Source organism: Protopterus annectens, chromosome 6.part0 (assembly GCF_019279795.1).
Source record: "Protopterus annectens isolate FY-2018-M chromosome 6.part0, PAN1.0, whole genome shotgun sequence".
NCBI classification, from domain to species: domain Eukaryota; kingdom Metazoa; phylum Chordata; order Ceratodontiformes; family Protopteridae; genus Protopterus; species Protopterus annectens.
Genome location: NC_056737.1, coordinates 1535652482 through 1535672783, shown reverse-complemented (window position 1 = coordinate 1535672783; position 20302 = coordinate 1535652482). Strand labels below are relative to the sequence as shown.

The 20302-nt window shown below is 38.5% G+C and overlaps 1 protein-coding gene across 1 annotated transcript in view; it reads right to left on the bottom strand.

The window, feature by feature from the left end:
- CFAP221 (cilia and flagella associated protein 221) overlaps positions 1 to 20302 on the bottom strand; it is a 761152-nt gene that overhangs the window by 118260 nt on the left and 622590 nt on the right. The window lies entirely within an intron of this gene.

Sequence of the window (20302 nt, the reverse complement as noted above, 5' to 3'; positions counted from 1 at the left end):
ACCAATTCCAAAGACTCACAACATGTTGCCTTCACGTAATACATCCACATAGCAAGTAAGTTTTACAAATGTCAAATTTGGACCCCCTAGGCCATCCTTTCCACTAAACCTGGGCAAACACTATCAATTTCCAATGCTTCTTTTTGTGCCTCATCCATTACATCCAAACAAAGACTGAGGAGGCCCAGTATACTAGCAAAGAAGACATATTCCTAAGAACACATAAAAGGAATAAGGTAGGAAGGACACCCATATATGTCTGTACTTTGAGGTGCCCTGGTTGCATGAAATCAGAGAACAGAATCCCAAGCAATAGTCAAACATGTGAATGATGGACTATGATAGGATACTTTCAGGATAACAGAAGCAACATAGGCTCTGGACCTAGACTATGAATGCAGTTTGCAGTATTTGTTAAAGGTACATATGGAAGACCAAGCAGCTGCAGGACTGCCAGGACAAATCTCATTTAAGTGAATAGTGTAAAAAAAGGCTACATGAAGTAGAATCTGTTCTTGTCATACTGGCCTTGGGCTTCTGAGGATGGGCCCTTCCATAGTTATAATGGCAGTATGCAATGTAACTGTCAAGCAGTCTGAAAGACACTGCATTGACACCTTTCTTTCCCTTATCATATCAGATTAATGTCTGTATGTCTTTTTATTGAATTAAAATATTAGAACAACACTTGAAAGGAACAGAAGGTTGAAACTTGCTCAAAGTTTCTATCTCAGAGGATTATCAAGTTGCTGACTATAACCAAGCTGCTATGTTAGAGAAATGGATGTCAAGTAATTTACCTCAAGATTAGAATAAAGCAAAGCATGAGAGGTGAATATTGACATCCATTTCTAGAATATATAATAATTTGGTTATGACTGGAAAGACTCAGTCATAATATTTTTGTAATACATGCATGGAACGTTACCTTCTCCAAGTATTACCAGTTACAGAGAGAAAAGGGGGAGTGCAGAAGTGCTATGTATTTTGCAGCTTTGGATGCTATGATAATACATTAAGTGATGCCACATAATTGTTTATATAGAGCTTTAGTTGTTGTCGATTAATACAATACAATAAGAGAAAAGGAAAGAAAATATAAGAGTTGAAAGTGTTTTGCAGCTTTAAATGCTGTAACATGGTTTTGTTCTGCTTCACAGAGGCCAGAAGTAAAGTTGTCTCTCTGCTCTTGTTATAGGTTTAAAAAGTGTAATACACTTTATATATACACACACACACACACACACACACACACACACACACACACACACACACACACACACACACACACATGCATGCACACACATAAAGCAAATGTAGAAATGTGAAGTATATTACAGATTTAAGCTTTTCCTTCCTGCTGCTGTTCTCTGGTGGCTGCTGTTTATGCTTTAGTCAAGGATTTGTGCATAACAGTGTTGAAAGCTTAACAAAGCAGTCTTTCTCCAGATTTCAGAGTGTAATTTCAACTGAAATACTTAGTAATCAAGGAAAAAATGTACAGCCTTTTCTGTGTGGAGGCATAGTCTTACTATTGCTGACTACAGCCTTCACACCCCTGTCTTAATATAATCAAATTGAGAGTCACTGTACCTAAGTGGTTTAGATAGTATTCCCTTACATCAGCACTTTAAAACCCAATAAAAAGAAGACTCTCAAGCAATTTTTCAGCCAGCTGACATACCACATTATAATTAGACAAGGTAATGTTTATATTTTAATAAATGTTAATAAACTTTAATAAACTTCAACATAAAAATAAAAACAAACAAAGTAAAACAACTGGTAAACACGTTCATTCCTTACTTAGAACTTCTTCAGACCTAGTTGCTGCTTATCTATACACTTTAAATAAATTACTAAAAAATCACGTGACCATTGCCTTAGTGAATTAACCCTTTTCTCTTCAGAACAATTGTAAAATTATAGCATTTATTCCAGGGTATGTGCAAGCATTTAACCTTACTTGACAAATACTTTTTCCAGTCCAATTCATCTTTGGCATCAAGTCTTAAATCATGATTACATACTTGATCTATATCTAAAAATTTAAAGAGCATTTTACTCAATTCTTTATAATGCTTTTGCTTAACGTTTCTGCTAATGCATTACTTAAATCAATTTTTCTATTGCTCATACATACTCATAAATTCCCATATTAAACTCTCTGATCGTTCTGCCAACATAAAATACAGGGCACAGCTCACACAATGCTATGTATACCACAAATTCGGAATTACAATTATACTCGTTCAATAATTTAATTTCATAATCTCTAGCCGTAAGCCATATCCTGTCCCCTTCTCTGATATATTTACATATCTAGAACTAAGGTGAACCATCTGATGCTTATCTTCAGAGATATAAGCTCCTTGACTTCTAAGTACATTTTTTTGAACAAACTGATTCTGTGCTGCCAACGCTGCATATACTATCCTTGAAAGCAGATCCAGATTTCTGAATTTCATCACAAACACAAGGTATGTACTTACCATAATAATACATCTGAACAAGCAGGTCCATCTTCAACAACTGACTGATCTAAAATTGCAAACTTTCATTCAGATCAGCATCTAAAACTTACCATGGCTATTAGCTCTTCCCCTTTAATCCACAATGCTCTGTCATTTAGCTTCCCCTCCAGATCTCAGGTATGCCACTTGAAAGTACAGCACAACAACCAACACTGTCATAATTAAGAATACCACCCCCAGACTGTGACTGCCATGTTGCAGAAAAGAATGGTGGGAATGTTAATGAAGATGGACCTGCTCATCTGGATATATTGTTAAGGTAAGTACATAACTTTCATATCTGATATAAGAAGGCTCATTTTTATCAACAGCACATAGCTCTCAACTTGCAGACATTGAAAATGGGTACAAGTACCCTTGAAGAATATGTACATCCAGCAAAAATCTATGCCAAATAGCAATACAGTTTCCCACTTCCTGAAGGAATGTGGGATACTATTCAGAAACAAATGTTTAAAAAGCAGAAAGTGATGGAAAAATGTTAGCACATTATCAAAGAGACAGTGTAAAATCTGTAGGCTTTAATGAACTGCGGATGGCACTGTGGTGCAGTGGTAGCACTGTAGCCTGTTAGCAAGAGATTCTCCAGTTCGATTCTCACCAGGAGTGCCTTCTGTGTGGAGTCTGCATGTCCTCCCTATGCTCATGTGGGTTTCCTCCGGGTGCTCCAGTTTCCTCCCAGATTACAAAGACATGCGTCTGCTGCATTTCTCCCTAGGCCTCTGCTGAAAATTGGCTTTGTTCCAAGTCTGACTTTCCCAGTTAACAAATGTTAAATAAATAAATAATAAAAATAACTGTACTGCAAAATTTTAGTATAACAAGTTATTTATTTTTGCTTTTGAGAAAGGGAGGCATAAGATATGTGTCCTCTTCCTTTAAATAACTGATGCCATAAGTGTGTTGGTCACTTAATGTGGTTTAGTGTGAACCAGACAGCTACAAAATAATGTGTGATGAGAGGGATTCAGAAAATTGTGTGAAGGGATAAGTAAATCAAGCCTGAAAACAGGGACATACAATCAAAAAATAGATACATCATGTGAAGAGGAAATTATGTCTGAAAATAGAGACACTCATCCAAAACAGGGATAGTTCAGCGGTCTGAACCAACAGGATAAAGACCAAAGCTTATCCTCCTGGGTGGCCTTCATAGGACCATACCTCTTATCACTTTGGATCTAAGAAAGACCTAGATTTAGAGATCACATCCAGGTTGTAGTGTCTTGCAGAAGTAGTCAGTAAAGAAACAAGACAAACAGTTGGGAATCTTTACTATCTGATTTAGTTCTGTTCAAATAAAATCTGAGCTATTTGGGGACATCTGTTATGCTAAACTGATAAGTACATATTACGATATGTAACTAATGCTTAGTTATATATTGATAACTCCATTTAAGTTATAAGTGCTTCAATTTCCACATGTTAATCCGTATATCTTTATATCTTCACAATTCCTTGCTTGCAAGAAGGGTGTAGTAAAAACAGATCTTGCTGTTTAGTCCAAATATGTCTTGACACTAAACAACAAAATTTACAATCAGAATATAGTTTATTTATTTAGGTTCATAGGTTCATAGGTAGGTGCTAGGCTATTGGCCCTAGGGCCTGTACAAGCCTAGCCAAAAATGTACCCTGGCTTTCACCACCCAAGAAAATTATTTTCCTGTGCCCCTGTCAAGCAGAACCACAGAAGTGACCCTCGGGGTGAATTTCCTATTACCCATCCAATCATCAAGATTTTTCTTGAAGAGTGCTAATGAGGAGCTCTGTTTGACATAGATAGGTAGTCTGTTCCAGAGTATGGGAAGTCTCTGGGACAGGAATCTATCCCTCCAGCATATTCTGTTTATTGTGGTGACAGGGTTTAGGTCCCTAGAGCGTGTAGCTCGGAGGGATTGGGATTTCTTTAAGTGGAGCATGTCCAACAGCTCTGGGTTTGACATAGCTTTGTATGTTAGGCAGAGATCGCCTCTGAGTAGGCGATATGCGACGAAGTAAAGCTGGAGTTTTTTGAGACGGTCTGCATAAGGCATCTGTTTGAGGCCAGTAATCCTCTTTGTGAGGTATTTTTGCAGCCTTTCCAGTTGTTGTAGATGTCTTGTGAGGTACATACCAAAACGAGCATTGTACTCTATAATGGGTCTAATGAGTGATGAGTAGTGGGGAACAATGACCTCTTTTTTTCTGGATGAGAAGCCTTTTGTGATGAGGTGTGCCACATAGAAGGATTTCCTGACCACTTTGGCGATGTGATTATCAAAGGAGAGACTACTGACCACCTGTGTCCCAAGGTCTTTTATCACACTTTCGATGTTAAGTAGACTACCACCTATGTGGTAGATCATGGGTACAGAATTTTTACCAAAGGGGATGACAATGCACTTTTTGGCATTGAGCTTGAGACCATGTCTTTGACACCAGGCATCTGTCTCAGTGAGGCCCTTTTGTAGGATGTCCACATTGTTAGGAGTTTCAATTATAGCTCCTAGTTTGCAGTCATGTGCGAATTTAGTTAGCTAAAGACCTTCTGTGTTAGCCTGTACTTCAGAGAAGTAGATACCAAACAGGAGAGGACCCAGGACTGAACCCTGTGGTACTCCACTTGTCACTGGTCTGAAGTCTGATTTGGAGTCTGCTACTTTCACAGTGTGGGTTCTTTCTGTAAGTCAGCTGGCAACCCATCTTGTGACATAGGGATTTATACCTAGTTTAGTGAGTTTATCTATAATTCCAGAGTGGGGGATGGTGTTGAACACCTTGGTGAGATCTAGATAGGCTGTGTGAACCACCTTACCCTCATCTATGGCTTTGGTGACTACTTCAAAGAAGTCTATCAGGTTTAGGAGACATAATCTGCCTTTTACAAACCCAAACTTTTTGGGGTCCAGGGTTTGGAGATCTCCAGTGTCTTTGTTTATGAGTTCCATGATGATACGTTCCATGGCCTTGCAGATGAGGCTCGTCAGGCTAATGGGGTGGTAGTTCCCGGGGTCTGTTGTGGCTCCCCCTTTGTGGAGTGGGATAACTGTCACGGTGCACCATTCAATGGGCGCAAAGCCTGAGGTGCGGCTATGATTGAACATGGTACTTAGGAGGGGTGCCAGTTCATTCTGTAGTTCATGTAGAAGGCAGCCTGGGATGTTGTCAGGTCACATGGATGCTGTGTTCTTGGCTTTGGAGAGTTTTTACCTGTGCAGCCGTGATTACAGGAACTTTGCATTCTTCCGGTATAAAGATGGGCCCTTTAGGGGGTGAGACGGGGGTAAAGTTAGCACTGAACCTATCTGCCAGGATGTTGGCAATATCAGTTGGTTCTGTATATTTAGTGTCATTGTGTTGTAACTCAGAGCAGATCTGAGTGTTGCCATTGAGATTTTTGACATAGCTATAGAATGCTTTGTGGTTGTCTTTAGAATCAGTGGCAATTTTATTTTCATAACTATCTTTGGAGGATTTTATGAGGGATCTCAGTTTCTTACTGAGGCTGACCAGGGAGTTCCTCCAATCGTGGGATTTTACTCTTTTTTGCAACAGTTTCTTTCTTCTGTTGTAGAATTTAGTTAGCTAAAGACCTTCAGTTTGGCTTCCTTTTTTTGGAGGATAGCATCTTGGTTCTGCACGATCCATGCACTGGTGTAAGTGCTTATAAAGTGCATTTGTGTAGGATTCAGCAGTCATACCTCTATTGTCCATCTGCATGGGTGTCATGAAGTTTGCCACTTCTGTCTTAAGAAGCGTGAAGTTGGCTTTGGAGACATTTTTTACGGTTGTTTTCCTAATGGGGGGTGGGAGTGGGATGTGGAAGTCTAGGGTGATTAGCTTGTGGTCGGATCTGACCAACGAGGAGCTGACCTCTGGTGTGGAACACCTGTCACCCATGTTGGTGATGACCAGGTCTAGGATATTGCTGCCCCTGGTGGGGGTGTGGATAAGTTGATCCAAAGTGTTGGAATTGATAATTTCCAGAAAACGTTGAGCAAAAGAGTTGGTACATGAGTAGTTTTCCCAGTTAATGATAGGGTAGTTGAAATCACCCATTATTAGAGTGTTGGGTTGTACCTTAATATTTTCCAGTGTATCAAGAAAAGAGGAGGGAATCCTGGGGCATGGTGGGGGGTCTTTAGCAAGCTACAATCTGGATTGCGGTTTTGCCCAGAGTTAGTTGAACTTGGATAATCCCGGATGCATTATGCTGAGCAACTAGCTTGGAGGTGTGGATATCCTTAATGAATATGGACACACCTCCACCTTTAGTGTTTCGGTCCGAATTTGGTGGCCGAAAGGTTTGGTATGAATTACAGCCTGGTAATGTAGGGGTGCTCTCTGGAGCTTTGAATCAAGTCTCTGTCACTGCACAGATGTCAATGTTCTCCATTTGAAGGAGTGCCTCGAGTGAGTGCATTTTGAGGTTTAGACTTCTAGCATTGAGTAGCATTACCCTCAGATTTTGCTTGCTTGTACCTGTTACGGTGGTGAATTTGTCATTTGAACCTTGCCTAAAAAAGGCACTATAGGGGTGGCAAGTGCCTTTGCCAGTATCCGGAATCCCAAGGGCGACAGGTGCAGGCCATCTCTGGCAAAGCAGCGTGGTCTGTCAATCATGTCATCCCAGGCAGACAGATATTGGATTCACTTAGAATGACACCAGAAGCTTAGCCAACTGTTAAAGTCAATCATTTTTTCCTTGTGGTGTCATTCTGGGTGATGGCAGGATGCTACTCAGGGCTAGGGTCATACCGGCCTGGGCTACAAGAGCAGAGAGCTCCTCCATGTCTCTTTTCATGTAGTCCAGGGAGGTACATCTCAGGTCATTCACACCAACATGGACAATGACAGAGTCATATTTGTACTTGTTGTGGAGTGACCTGAGTGCGTGCGTTATGTGGCAGATCCTGGCACCTGACAGGCAGCTGACAGTAACTTTTTCCTTGTTTAGCCTGGTGAGTGGAACATTAGTGTGCCTGACTATAGAGTCACCTATGACTAGAGTGTTGGGTACGCTATGCCATATGGGCTGTAGTTGAGGGCACACTGAGTATTTATTTCTGTATTTACTTACTAAGTTACTTACATTTGTTAACTGCATAAGTGAACTGGTCGATAGATGCTTTTCAGCCATGACCTGGTCCAGTTATATAGATATAATAACTTACAGAAACTTAACAGTAATCAAGTAGAAGAGAGACACAGTGATTAAATATTTGCACTATTGACTTTCATGATGAAAAAACTAGAAGGCATAAGCTTCACAACTGAAAGCTCACAATGTTAAGAGGCTGAGAACCAAATTCAAATTCCTATATATAAAAATAATATCATGAAATATCTTAATAAGCTGAAAGCCAACAGACATACCAACGTCATGCCAAAAGCTACACAACGATATACTAATTAAGCATTTTGAATTATTCTGAAGATATAATTACAATAATATATACAAAAAGTTTATGCAACAAGTAAATATAATGTAACAAGATATACAATGATATGCCAGCGTGATAGTCTGTACAGCATTTACTACCATATTGTTTCTATGTTGAGTTGGACAAATGTTAAATTAGTATAATGTAGGTCTTATTAGCTGGTATCTTTGAGGCAGTTGCATTTGTTTTCTTTCACTAGCTAGAATTTCAGTTTATTCCTACATTTCTGCCATATGTTATGTGGAATGCTATTCCAACATGCTAGTGTTAGTTTTGTAATCTTTTTATGTAACAGCTAGTTAAAGGGAGGCCTAGTAAGCAGCATACCCACTGAGTTTTAAAATAATTTATTTGCTTTGCTAACCATTTGATATTCTGAGATTCATTAGTGTGACTCCTGGAACAGTGAGACTGAATGACCAAAAACACGGGCTTGCATTTACAAATCTGAGATCACTGTAAGAGGTTTCCCTTTTACATGCGGTATGGCAATCTCAGATTTTTTATATATAATGTGTGTGTGTGTGTGTGTGTGTGTGTGTGTGTGTGTGTGTGTGTGTGTGTGTCTGTGTGTGTGTGTGTGTGTGTGTGTGTGTGTGTGTGTGTGTGTGTGTGTGTGTGTGTGTGTGTGTGTGTGAGTGTGTGTAAGTCTGGGGGATGTGAAGGTCTTGCCTCCTACATCGAAAGGAGCACACTGCAAACAACAGCTTTAAAGGATAATAGCAATATTTGGCATTCACTTCTGTACTCAATTTTCTGGATTTTTTTTTCTTTTTTTTTAATTGGTGAAGAGGTGCTCCCAGTTGTTGCATAGGTGAATGTATTTATTTGTTGGCATTTGATTACTGGGATCATCCACTGGGGCCATAAGAGCCCATTTTCGGTGGAGACCCGGGGAGCAAAGCTCCAAGTAAATGCAAGAGACTTGATCAATAAAAATAAATTGTACAGGCAAGTTATCTTCAGAGGTTCTGTATAGATACAAACTGAATATACATATATATACATACAAAAATTCGCACTGTTGAATAATGACAATTGGATGATAACTTAGATAATTAACATGAACATTTTGTGAATGGATATAAACAATAGCTAATAGGTAGAAATAGGGAAGTAGTCATTTTGAAGTGTATGAAGAGGAATACACAGTATGACAGGGATAGGGGGGTAAGATAGTAGGGATAAGTTTCAAATAGAGGTGATTGACTAATATGTGAAAGGTGAGAGAAAGACTATGGGATTGGCGTAGGTAAGGACTTAAAAGTGGGGGGTGTAGTACAGTTACAGCTCCAAATGGAAAAGTGGTGGTTCTGTAAGGAAGTTTTAAAAAGTTAAAAGTTTGGGTTAGATCTGACAGTTATAGGAAGATAGTTCCAGTTTTTGATGACAGGGCAAAGCATACACAGGGTTTGTAAACAATTTTGTGCTCTGTTGTTAATTGTATGTAGTGGAGATAGTGTTGTTGGTCAAGCCAGCTTAGAACATGCAATGCTGCCCAATGATGGGTAGTATAAGAGGAATAAGAGGAGAATCTGGCAATTTTATTGTATCAAATTTCAAGTTTGGATTTTAAGTTTGAGAGTAGGTTGGTGAGTAATTGGGCACTGTAGGTTAGACAGGATAGTAAATAAGTGATGGCTAGGGTCCTTTTACTGGTAGGGCTAAGAAAGTGTTTGTGCCTATACAGTAAACCCAGTTTTTGGTGAGTTTTTTAATGCTGTGTTGAACATGAAGGTCAAATTTAAGGTGTTCATCTATGATAACGCCTAGTACTTTTGTATAGGAGACTAGTTCAATTGGTGTATTGTTATGGGAAAGTATGGTAAATTGGTCCTTTTTTAAGGGGGTATTTTTCTTAGGGGTAAAAGCAAATAGCTTGTTTTTGTTGGGGTTGAGTAGTAAGTGGAGGTCCAGGCAGTAAAGCTCCACTTGCTTACATTGCATTATACTAAGTTCCAATTAAACACAGAGTAGTTACATTTCTATTTACATTTATACACAAACAGTAGTTACATTTATACATTCTAAGATTTTAGAAACATGGAAGTTACTAAAGAGAAGGTCCACATGCAACTTAGTGGATTGTACAGGCAGCAGTTATGTATAAAATATTTTTGTCATTTCAGTGAGAGGGTGAGTTTATTCTGTTTAAGGAGAGTATTGTACAGTGTACAAAAAGTCTCAACCTTGAGATGAGCATGTGCAGGACCAGGATTGGTTAAGATGTTGTTTAAGCAGTGGTTTAAAACTATTGAGTTTGTTGAAGAGTCTTATTTGCATAGGGATACTATTCCAGAGTTTAGCAATATATTTGGAGTAGAGCGAATCTCCTGCAAGATTATTTGACTTAATTGTAAGTACTAAGAATTTGTTACTGGAGTGGAGGTCCCTTGCTGGACAGTAGGTCAGTAATAAGTTATGTAGTGCAGGGCATTATTCTGGATGATGAATGAGTTTGTGTGCTGTAGTTAGTTGTGAATATGTTAGGTAGTTGAAGCCATATTAATTCCTTTAAGCTATGACAATGATGGGTCCTATGAAATTTAGCAGGAGGCAAGTTCTTTCTTTGAGTATCCTTTAAAGTTGTTTGGATTGGAGTGGCGTATAAGAGAGCTGGCGATAAGAAGGTGGTGGTTAGAGTTTTTCTTGTAGTATCTATAAAGAATCTATTGATCCTATAAAGGGAGTCCAGTTTCTGGTGAGTAGATTTAATGGTGTGCAGTATCTACTGGTCATATTTAAGACTGTCATCTATTATGATACATAGAGATTTACTGTGAGTTACAGTTTCAATTACAGCATTATTTGCTGACTTTATGGTAAAAAATGTGTTTTTGATTTTACTTACAATTGAATCATCTGCCTTCTCCAAAGACTGACACAGTATATACCCCGTAGGTGAATTTGTGAATATCCACTCCATCATCAAGATGTGTATTTAAAGGTAGCAAACATAGTCTTTGTTTAACATGCGAGGGAAATGTATTCCATAAGCAGATGATACCACAGGTCAGATAGCCATCATGCCAGCAAGTCCTATTTATGGCACAATGAGGACTGATAGCTTTAGAGCAGCTAACACCTAATTAATTTTTACGGAAGCCCTCATCTGCCTTTAAGCTACACAGTGTGAAGAAAAGAACTGCAGTAGGAAAGAAATGTTTGGATAAATGTTTGGATTAAGACATACAATACAGAGCATAATTATTTCATAAATAAGTAATACCTATGAACAATGAAGGATGTAAGGCTTTGGGTCTAAGGACATAAGACCACATGTTGATGATGTTCATGCAATTGCGAACCCACAGAAACCTAATTATAAATTTCTTATACAACTGTGGAAGTGAAGCAATATGTCAAAGCTTATTCTTATGGTTTGATGTCGGATGTTTGGTAAGCAGCACCGTTAATTCAGCGAATGCAAAGAAACCAAGGTCAGCTCGCCAAAACAAAAGATTTTAGGATATATTCTGGAAGACTGATGCAGCCAGTCTCTGGCATGGGAGAGTAGATACCATGTCTGACACTCACACAGAATATTGAGATTGAACGGGAGTTGGAAGAACTGACTGCAAGCCTTTTTGAGAAATACAACAGAGGTGATGTGCAACGGGATAACCAAAGGGTTTTAGCAGACCAGTCGGGTCTGTGATAGGTTAAGGCCTTGAAAGGTGATGTGGATTTAGTTCTGTATCTAGGTGCTAAGAACAGGAAAAATATTCAGCGTATAGCCCGATAGATATATAGAACATGCAAATGGTTTGCTGCTGACTCAATAGATAGGAAAACTGTAAGAAAAACAAAAATAAAAGCTATAAAAATCAGTAACAGCCGGGAAAGCTTATAGCACTCGTTTTGTTTGTTCGGCTTGGAAATCAGCTTTTACAGCACTCAGTAACAGCCGTGAAAGCATACAGCACTCGTTTTGTTTGTTCAGCTTGGCGGGACTTAATAACAGCCATTTGCATTTATCAGCAGGTTTGGGACTTAATAACGGCCCATTTCTTGCATTTATCAGCAGATTCATCCTTTTTATTATGTACTATTTACTTTAAGAAGCTATACTATGATGTGTGAGAAGGTCACTGTATTCTGCTGGGTTGCAAGGAACTTCATTGAGTTTTATATCATTTGTTCTGGCTTCCGGTTTCAAGATATTCCAAAACACCAGCAGGGTTATAAGGCCTGAACGTACAAAAGACAGACAGTCAGTTCATTCAGACCTAACCTTAGCGATCTGCATCCCCTGCTAGTCTGAACTGTACCAGCACAGCCTAAGAATTCAGGGTCCAGTTCTCCAAATAAATTTACCATCTGCTGTTTTATTCATCCCTTACCTCAGAAGACTGCATCTCCTGCTAGCCTGAATTTTACTAGTTCTGCCAGCAAAGAAATCAGGGCCCAGTTCTTCAAATAAAAGTGAATTCTGCAGTGTACTTCTAAGCTAATCTATAATAATAACCCTGTGCTAAAGTTTCAGTCTGTTTTTTGAATTGGAGTTACCTTGTGGTGTGCACACTGAACTGAGGGTGCCGATACCTTTTTGCTCTCTCTCTCCATCCTCTTTTTCTAGACAAAGGGTTAATGAGTTTCCATAGCCATTAAGTGGAATTTTGTTTATTGTGTAAGTGAACAGTCTATAGTGCCAATCATATTGTAAAATAATATATGTTATCTCACTCTATATTATGGCCATTCTGTACTATCAATAATTAGGGCACAAACAAATATAGTTCATTTTAGCATTTGTTAGCTGCCATTCTAAGGTGTCTGCCATTACATCTAAATGCTATAAAACCACTATAAAATTTTGGAATAAATCCCCAGTCTAGTGGTGTTTTAGAAGCTTGCTGCAATCACAGCTTCTGTTCTTCACTTTTTGGGGTAGTTTCTGATTGTTAACAAGTAACGCTATAGTGCCAGTACTGCATTTTGTATTGAATCCCTTTGTAGTGCAGCTTGGAAGCTTGCACTCATAGTTTCCATTTGTTGGGCTAGACTCCAATTATTCCTGTGGTGTTAGTGTTGTTCTTAATATTATTTTCCTGTTTCTAATTTTGCACTAATGCAATTCAAACTGCTTTTTGCTATTTAATGTAATGAATTAATGTCATTCAAACAGCTTTTTGCTATTTAACACTCTGTTACTGGAAGCCTGATACCAGAAGTGACGCTACAACTGCAATGTATGTTATTTTATTTTTTTTTTTTTACTGCCAATTGCATTTTAATATATTTGTGTAATATTGTAAGTGCCACATTGTTCTGTTTCACCTCCAGTGTCTTCCCCTTTCACTCTCCTCCATCCTAACCCATGCACCACTTATATGCACGCAACTCAAGGGAACTGCAACACATTTAAATAGCTAACTTACCTGCAGTATATCTTCTCTCCCTCTAAATCTGTAACTAAACAGTAACCTTTTTCTTTATCTGATACTTCATTACAGCCAAATATTGCACCTTTGTCTTAGGTCTAACACTCCCCGCCCCTCCTATCACTAAAAGTTGCATAAAATAGGAACAACTAAAACACACAATGTCCTTCCTACATCCAAAAGTAGCACTCTACATAGTAACTATGCTTCTCCTTCTCTCATTTTCCACACTCACATTCTACCACACACAACTAGAAGATTTCACCAGCTCAACTCAGGGGCAAATCAACACTATAACCAATTCACTAAGACTAAAACATTTCCCATTATCTCCACACGACCTTGCCCAACCCATCGATATTCCTACATAAATAATAAAACAGTCAATAAAATTTTCCCCTACTCGTCCCAAAAACAAAATAAAATACTACATAAACTACTTAAGCTCTACCTAATTCTATCCCAAAAACTCACTTGCTGCAGTGATATACATTCTAACCCAGGACCCACCTGTTCTCCCCATACAAACCTAAACCAATCAAATCCTCTCAACAACAGGACAAACCACTCTCTTCTATTCTTAAACATAAATGTTAGAAATATTCTTAGCAAAGTTCAAGACCTCCATGCCCTATTGGCCTTTTATAAACCAGATTTAGCCATACTCACAGAAACCTGGCTTAAACCAGAACATCACGATAATGAAATTACACCCCCTGGCTACAATATTATATGGAAGGATAGAAGAGGGCAAAAAGGAGGAGGTGTAGCCATAATGTATCAAAACCATCTTATATTGGAACAAAGCTACTCCCCCCTAGAAGTTAATGATACTGAACTCATTATTGCTAAATTAAAAATAAATTCTAACAAACATATAGTTGTAGCAGGTGTCTACATTCCACCAGGAAACAACATTGCCACCATGGAGAACCTTTTGTCCTGGATGGCTATCTCCCACCCACAAGAGACCATACTCCTAGGAGATTTTAACATAGACTGGACCAACTGTACCAAATACAACCGCTCTATCCATATTAATCTTCATGGGTTTACACAAATCATAGACACCCCAACTAGAATTGATAAAAAATCTAATCATCATTCCATCTTAGACTGGATACTTCTGTTTGACCCCTCCTTCGCACACCAATCAGGCTGCCTACCAGACAGCTTAAGTGACCACTAACCAACACATCTTATTAGGAATAAATCCCACCATTCTAGCCAATCCACCCTTAGAACAGTTCATAACAAAAGAACTTCAAAGCTAAGGACCTAAACAACAAACTCAAACACTGTAATTAGTCCCCCCTAAAACATCTACCCCTTGATGAAGCTGTAGATTACTTTAACTCCACCTTTCTCAATGTCCTGAGCCATTATGCACCAGCCTGAACTATCAGACTTAAAACAAACTATGCCCCCTGGTTAACAAAAGAGACTAAAGCCTTAATGAAAGATAGAGACAGAGCCTGGACTCAATATCATCAACGGAGAACCACTACCTCAAAACAAAACTACTCTGCTCTCCGTAATAATACCAAACAACTCATTAAACTTGATAAAGCCAAATACTACAAAACTTTGAAATAAAGACACACTAATAACCCTCCGAAATTCTGGGCCTCTATAAATAAATTACTGCACCCAGGTAAAACCAGCACTCCCACACCTATATTTCCAACCAACAATGAGGATACCCCAACACAATTCAATAAATTCTTTACTGAAACAGTACAAGCTCTCTCTAATACTTTAAATAGCACCACCAACCCCATCCTTTCTCTAACCCCCCACTACCCCTACTAAAAACAGTCTCCATCTAGCTTCTCCTTGTCTCCAGCACCCACTCAACTTATTACTAAACTCCTCAAAAAATTAAAAACTACCACACTTTCTGCTGACAAACTCCCAGATGATTTCCTTCAACTATCAGCTGAAACCATATCCTACCCTGTATCTATCCTCATAAACAGATCTATATCTGAATGTAAAGTACCTAACTTGTGGAAAATATCTCATATTATTCCACTCCACAAAGGTGGCAACTCCCTTGAACTGACCAACTACCGTCCAATTGCAATTGTATCACCTTTATCAAAAATTTTAGAAAGGGTAGTACATTCCCAGCTAATGCAATACCTCCTAAAAAATAGCCTTATATCAACATCCCAAAACGGTTTTCGGTCTTTCCATAGTACCACAACAGCCCTACTGTCTTATACCAATACAGTCATTTCTCACAGAAACAAAGGCCTTTTTGTATCTTCTGTATTCTCAGACTTATCTAAAGCCTTTGATATGGTCAACCACAACATACTTCTCAAAACTCTGTCTACCCTCAACATAAACTCAGTTACCATATCATGGTTCAATAACTATCTATCTGGCCGACAACAAGCAGTGCTTTGACAGGACCAACTATCCCCCCTTCTACCTGTAACTATAGGAGTTCCACAAGGGTCAATACTTGGGCCTCTACTTTTCTCTTTATATACAAATCAGATAGCAACTTCCTCTCCCTCTGCCTCTATAGTGCAATATGCAGATGACACCACCATCATATGTGCCACCCCAACCTTAAGCAAACTTCAATCAATAACACAGGATAACTTTACTTTGGCTGAAACATGGTTTTCTAGCATTAAACTTCTACTAAACCCTAAAAAAACTAAACTTATTCTCTTCAGTCCTGGTAGATCCTCTCCACCAAATGTTGACTTCACCATAAAATCTAGAGACAGCACCACTATCACCCCAACAACACACACCAAACTCCTAGGAGTAGTAATTGACAACAATCTCAAATTTGACATACACATAGCACAAACAATCAAAAAAGTTAACAAAAAACTAGGTCTCCTGTATAGGAACAGGCAATTCATGACCAGCCATACCAAAGCCACTGTCGCAAGAACTCACCTGTTATCCACCCTACTGTACACCTCCCCAATCCTGACTAGTCTTCGCCAAAGTGAACAAAACAAAATTTCATCTTGCTATAACAAGGTTGCTAAGTTTGCCACTGGTGCTTCATATAGATCCCATCACTGTCTCTCTCTCAAACAGCTCAACTGGCTTGAGTTGCCCCCACTACTACTAATTACACAACTTTTCATAGCCCATAAATTGTACTATCACCCTGACAAAACTCCAGCGCTACAGGAGCTAATACAGCCCTACACCACCACCCGTACCTGAAGATCTACAGACCAAAATCTCATAACTGTTGTCAAACACAAGAATGAGGCAGGAAAGCTCTCTTTGCTTGTACAATAGCTAAATTTTGGAACTCACTCCCAAAGCACATAACTTCTACCAGCTCTGTCTCACTATTCAAGAAACTACTTAACACCCACTACTCTACCAATTGGCTGAGCCCTTGTGACTCCCCCCAGATTAACTCACTTTCCTTTCATTACTGCTATGATTCTGCAGAACCTTCACCACTTTTCTATTAACTACTTCATTCTTAACAAACAAGGTTTTTAAATTACTTATTTTTCCAAACAATGTTATTCAGAAGGTTATTTGTTATACTTCACCTATGTAAAAATGTTAAATATGTTCCAATATGATTGTATGGGAATGTACTACTGTTCTTGTTTTTGTTTATGTTTTTGTTTATGTTTTATATGTGGAGCTTTTCTCCCCGGGCCTCCGCTGAAAATGGACCTGTGTCCAGTCGGACTTTCCCGGTTATCAAATGTAAAATAAAATAAATAAAAATAAAATATAATAAAATAAAATTTGTAGTATTATCAGTGTTCCAAAGGTGAAGGTTTTTATAAACATGGGAGGTTAAGTAAAGGTCACCACCTGGAAGCCAATAAGAGATTAAGTAAAGTGATGGGGCTTTTAATCTATCTAGGTAGCTTAGAGAGCTTTGTCATGCATTTAGTTGTGAATCATTAGGATCTTTTAAGTTGGACAAAATATTTGGGGATGTATATGCCATAGGGGGCACTGCATTTAGCAACAGGCCTAGTTAAGGCAGAATATTATGACTTCCATGGATCTAGAACACATTCTTTTAGCAATTTCCTTAGAAAGGCAGATTGATTTAACTATAACTGAAATAAGGCATTCAAAGGATAATTCATTTTTGCTGAATGTACCTAGATCTACAATGACTGTGTCAGTTTTAAGGGGGGGGGGTGACATTTATGTGGTATGCATTTGGACAGTTACATTTCACGGATTAAACTATACTACACTGTTTGGTATTCATCTTAAGACCATGGCCAGTACATAAGCTGAAATCATAGTCAAAACTTCTTGAAAGATATGAGTGTCAGTAGCTGATGAATTAATAATGGTGTCCAGTTTGCAGTCATCAGCAAACTTGGGTATTCAAGTATCTTTGACGTCTAACTTAACATCAGAGAAGCAGATGCCAAAAAAGGGGTCTATGTCAAACCATTGAAAGTTTCCTTCCATGAACTACTATTCAGCAAGATCACAGGAGCAAATGTTTAATACAACAAATTCTAACATCTCTGAAGTTCACATCTTCGAATTGCCATAGTTGGTCAACATCGCAGGTGTTACGAAAACCCAGGGATTAACTAAAGTAACAAAGAACAACACTCTCTACACTCAAAATGCTATACATACAACAGTACTTAACTGTATAATAGTACCCATCATATATAAACAATAAGTGAAACTAGAATTTGTCTTTAACTGCACTGAACAAGAAAGTAAAATGACACCCTACAAGTGAAATACTATATATCCCATCACACTGTCATACTCAGCAGTTTATTTTAAAGTTATGCTGATATAACACTCTCTATAAATAGATTTGATTTTTTACAGTTACAGTACATACAGTTATAAATAAATACTTGATAAAGATTAACATATACAATGCAACTGTTCATACGTACGTCTTGACGTAACAATTCAGAACATATTGTTCTGCCAAAAGGTGGCCAACTAATGTAATTCGATGAGTAAATTTTAACAAAAACAAATGTTCACTGTATTAAACATTCACTCCTGTGGTCTTAATGAATGGTGCTGCTCATCTTGTACATCTGAATGAGACAAAGAGGCTTGGGTGTTCATTTAAGTAATTTATTACATACAAACACATCAGGCTGGATGGCAGGAACATTAAACTTAAACTGACTGACTGACTACTATACACTTGCATGCTATCACCCTGGCTGCTCACTCAAACTGGCACTCTTGCTTGCACGTGCTCAGTACTTATCTGCACGTGCCCACTGACTGGAATGCTTCTTAAAGGTATATCACACACTCTGATCTACAAATAATAGTTTGCAGAAGGAAACATTCAATGGCTTGACATAGACCAGCCAAAAAGTAGGGTGCCCATGACTGAGTCCAGTGGTATACAATCAGTGGCATTAGTTTTATATGGTAAAAGGTAACACCAGCCCACATTGTGGTTGTGTGAGTTCTACAAGTTCTACATGTGTGCCAGTTGACTGTCCAATGGAAGACTTAAAGTTTAATATCTTTTTTAGCGGACCTGTCAATAATACCTGCATGGGCAGTTGTATCAAAGGATTTTGTAAGGTCCAGGTAGGCAGTGTGGACAGAAGGGTCTACTTCACATGATCAACTTTTTGAAACATTCAAATCTATATGGTTAAGACCATATGATCAATGTTTTAAAAAGTTGAACTGTTTGTCCTGTGATTGCAATACAGCAGGGTTTGGGGAATTAACCCTTTTCCCCACTGTAGTGAGATCCTGGAGTTGGTACATATTAGCAGGGGGTGCAGGAGTGAAAAGAAAGAAACACATTTTTTTTCTTTTAAATTTACAGTTTATATCCAGCATGGAGTACTACAGCACTCAGGTTCTAAGTAGTTGCTGAAGTTCAGACCACACACGGAGTCCCACAGCTCTCAGGATTGACAGCAAATTTTATACCAGCTTTGAAAAGCTGATATGAAGTAAAAGCAATAAGGATCAGTCTTGGATGACTGATCACACCCCCAAACACTTTGTGCTCGGGGCAATTGCCCCCTTCACCCCACCCTAGCTATGATGAGAAGAAGGAAATTAATTATACACAGCAATCAGTTATAAAGTTTGTTTAGGTGACAATTCCATAATATGGCTTTATTTTTTTGAATTTTCAACCATACTTGTGACTCAGGGATTGATGTAATACAGCAGTTTTAGAAATGAGAGGAATTCTGAGTTATACGTAGCAGCTTTAGTCACATGCTGGTTGATGTTATCAACTTCTGGGAGGTTCTTTTGCCAGTATATGAACAGAAGTTGGCACGGGAGTAACGTCTGAATACTGTGGGGTTGAAGGCATGGTGGAGAACGTTCTAAGGAAGAAGATAACAGCCTGGTGCTCAAACTTAATCAGGGAGGAGGAGATGCATGGCAGGGTACAGGTTGTTCCAAAAATGATGAGGCCAAGACAATTCACAGCTCTAGTATGTGGCAGGGCAAATTGATTCAGGGAATTGGTACTACTCAGATTTAGGAATTGCTCTCCATATTTGTTATTGGTTTTATTGGGTTGTTAGTTGATGGGTTGAAGCTGCCTAAGATTACTGTATTGGGTTTAATAAGTATATACTCCAATTAATTTAAGTCAGCAGGGGATATTAATGGAGACCTACAACAGGCAACAATGTAATAGTTATTCTTGTTACATGTCACCAGGATTTCCATGAGTTCTAAGTTATATCATGCTGGATTTTGTGTGACTTTGGAATTGTGGAAGGATTCAGATGCACCTCCTCATTTCCTGGAAGATCTAAGAAAATGAAAGTTGCTAAACTTAGGCATAGAGGGGGTTCTATTAGTACACAGAAACTACATTTAAGTAATTACATAGATATGAACATGCTCGAGGATCACACTGGTCTCAAGCTCAGGTCTTTTTTTTACATTTAGACTCCTAGGTTCATAGGTGTATACTAGATTAATGACCACTAAAGCATTTTTAAACCAA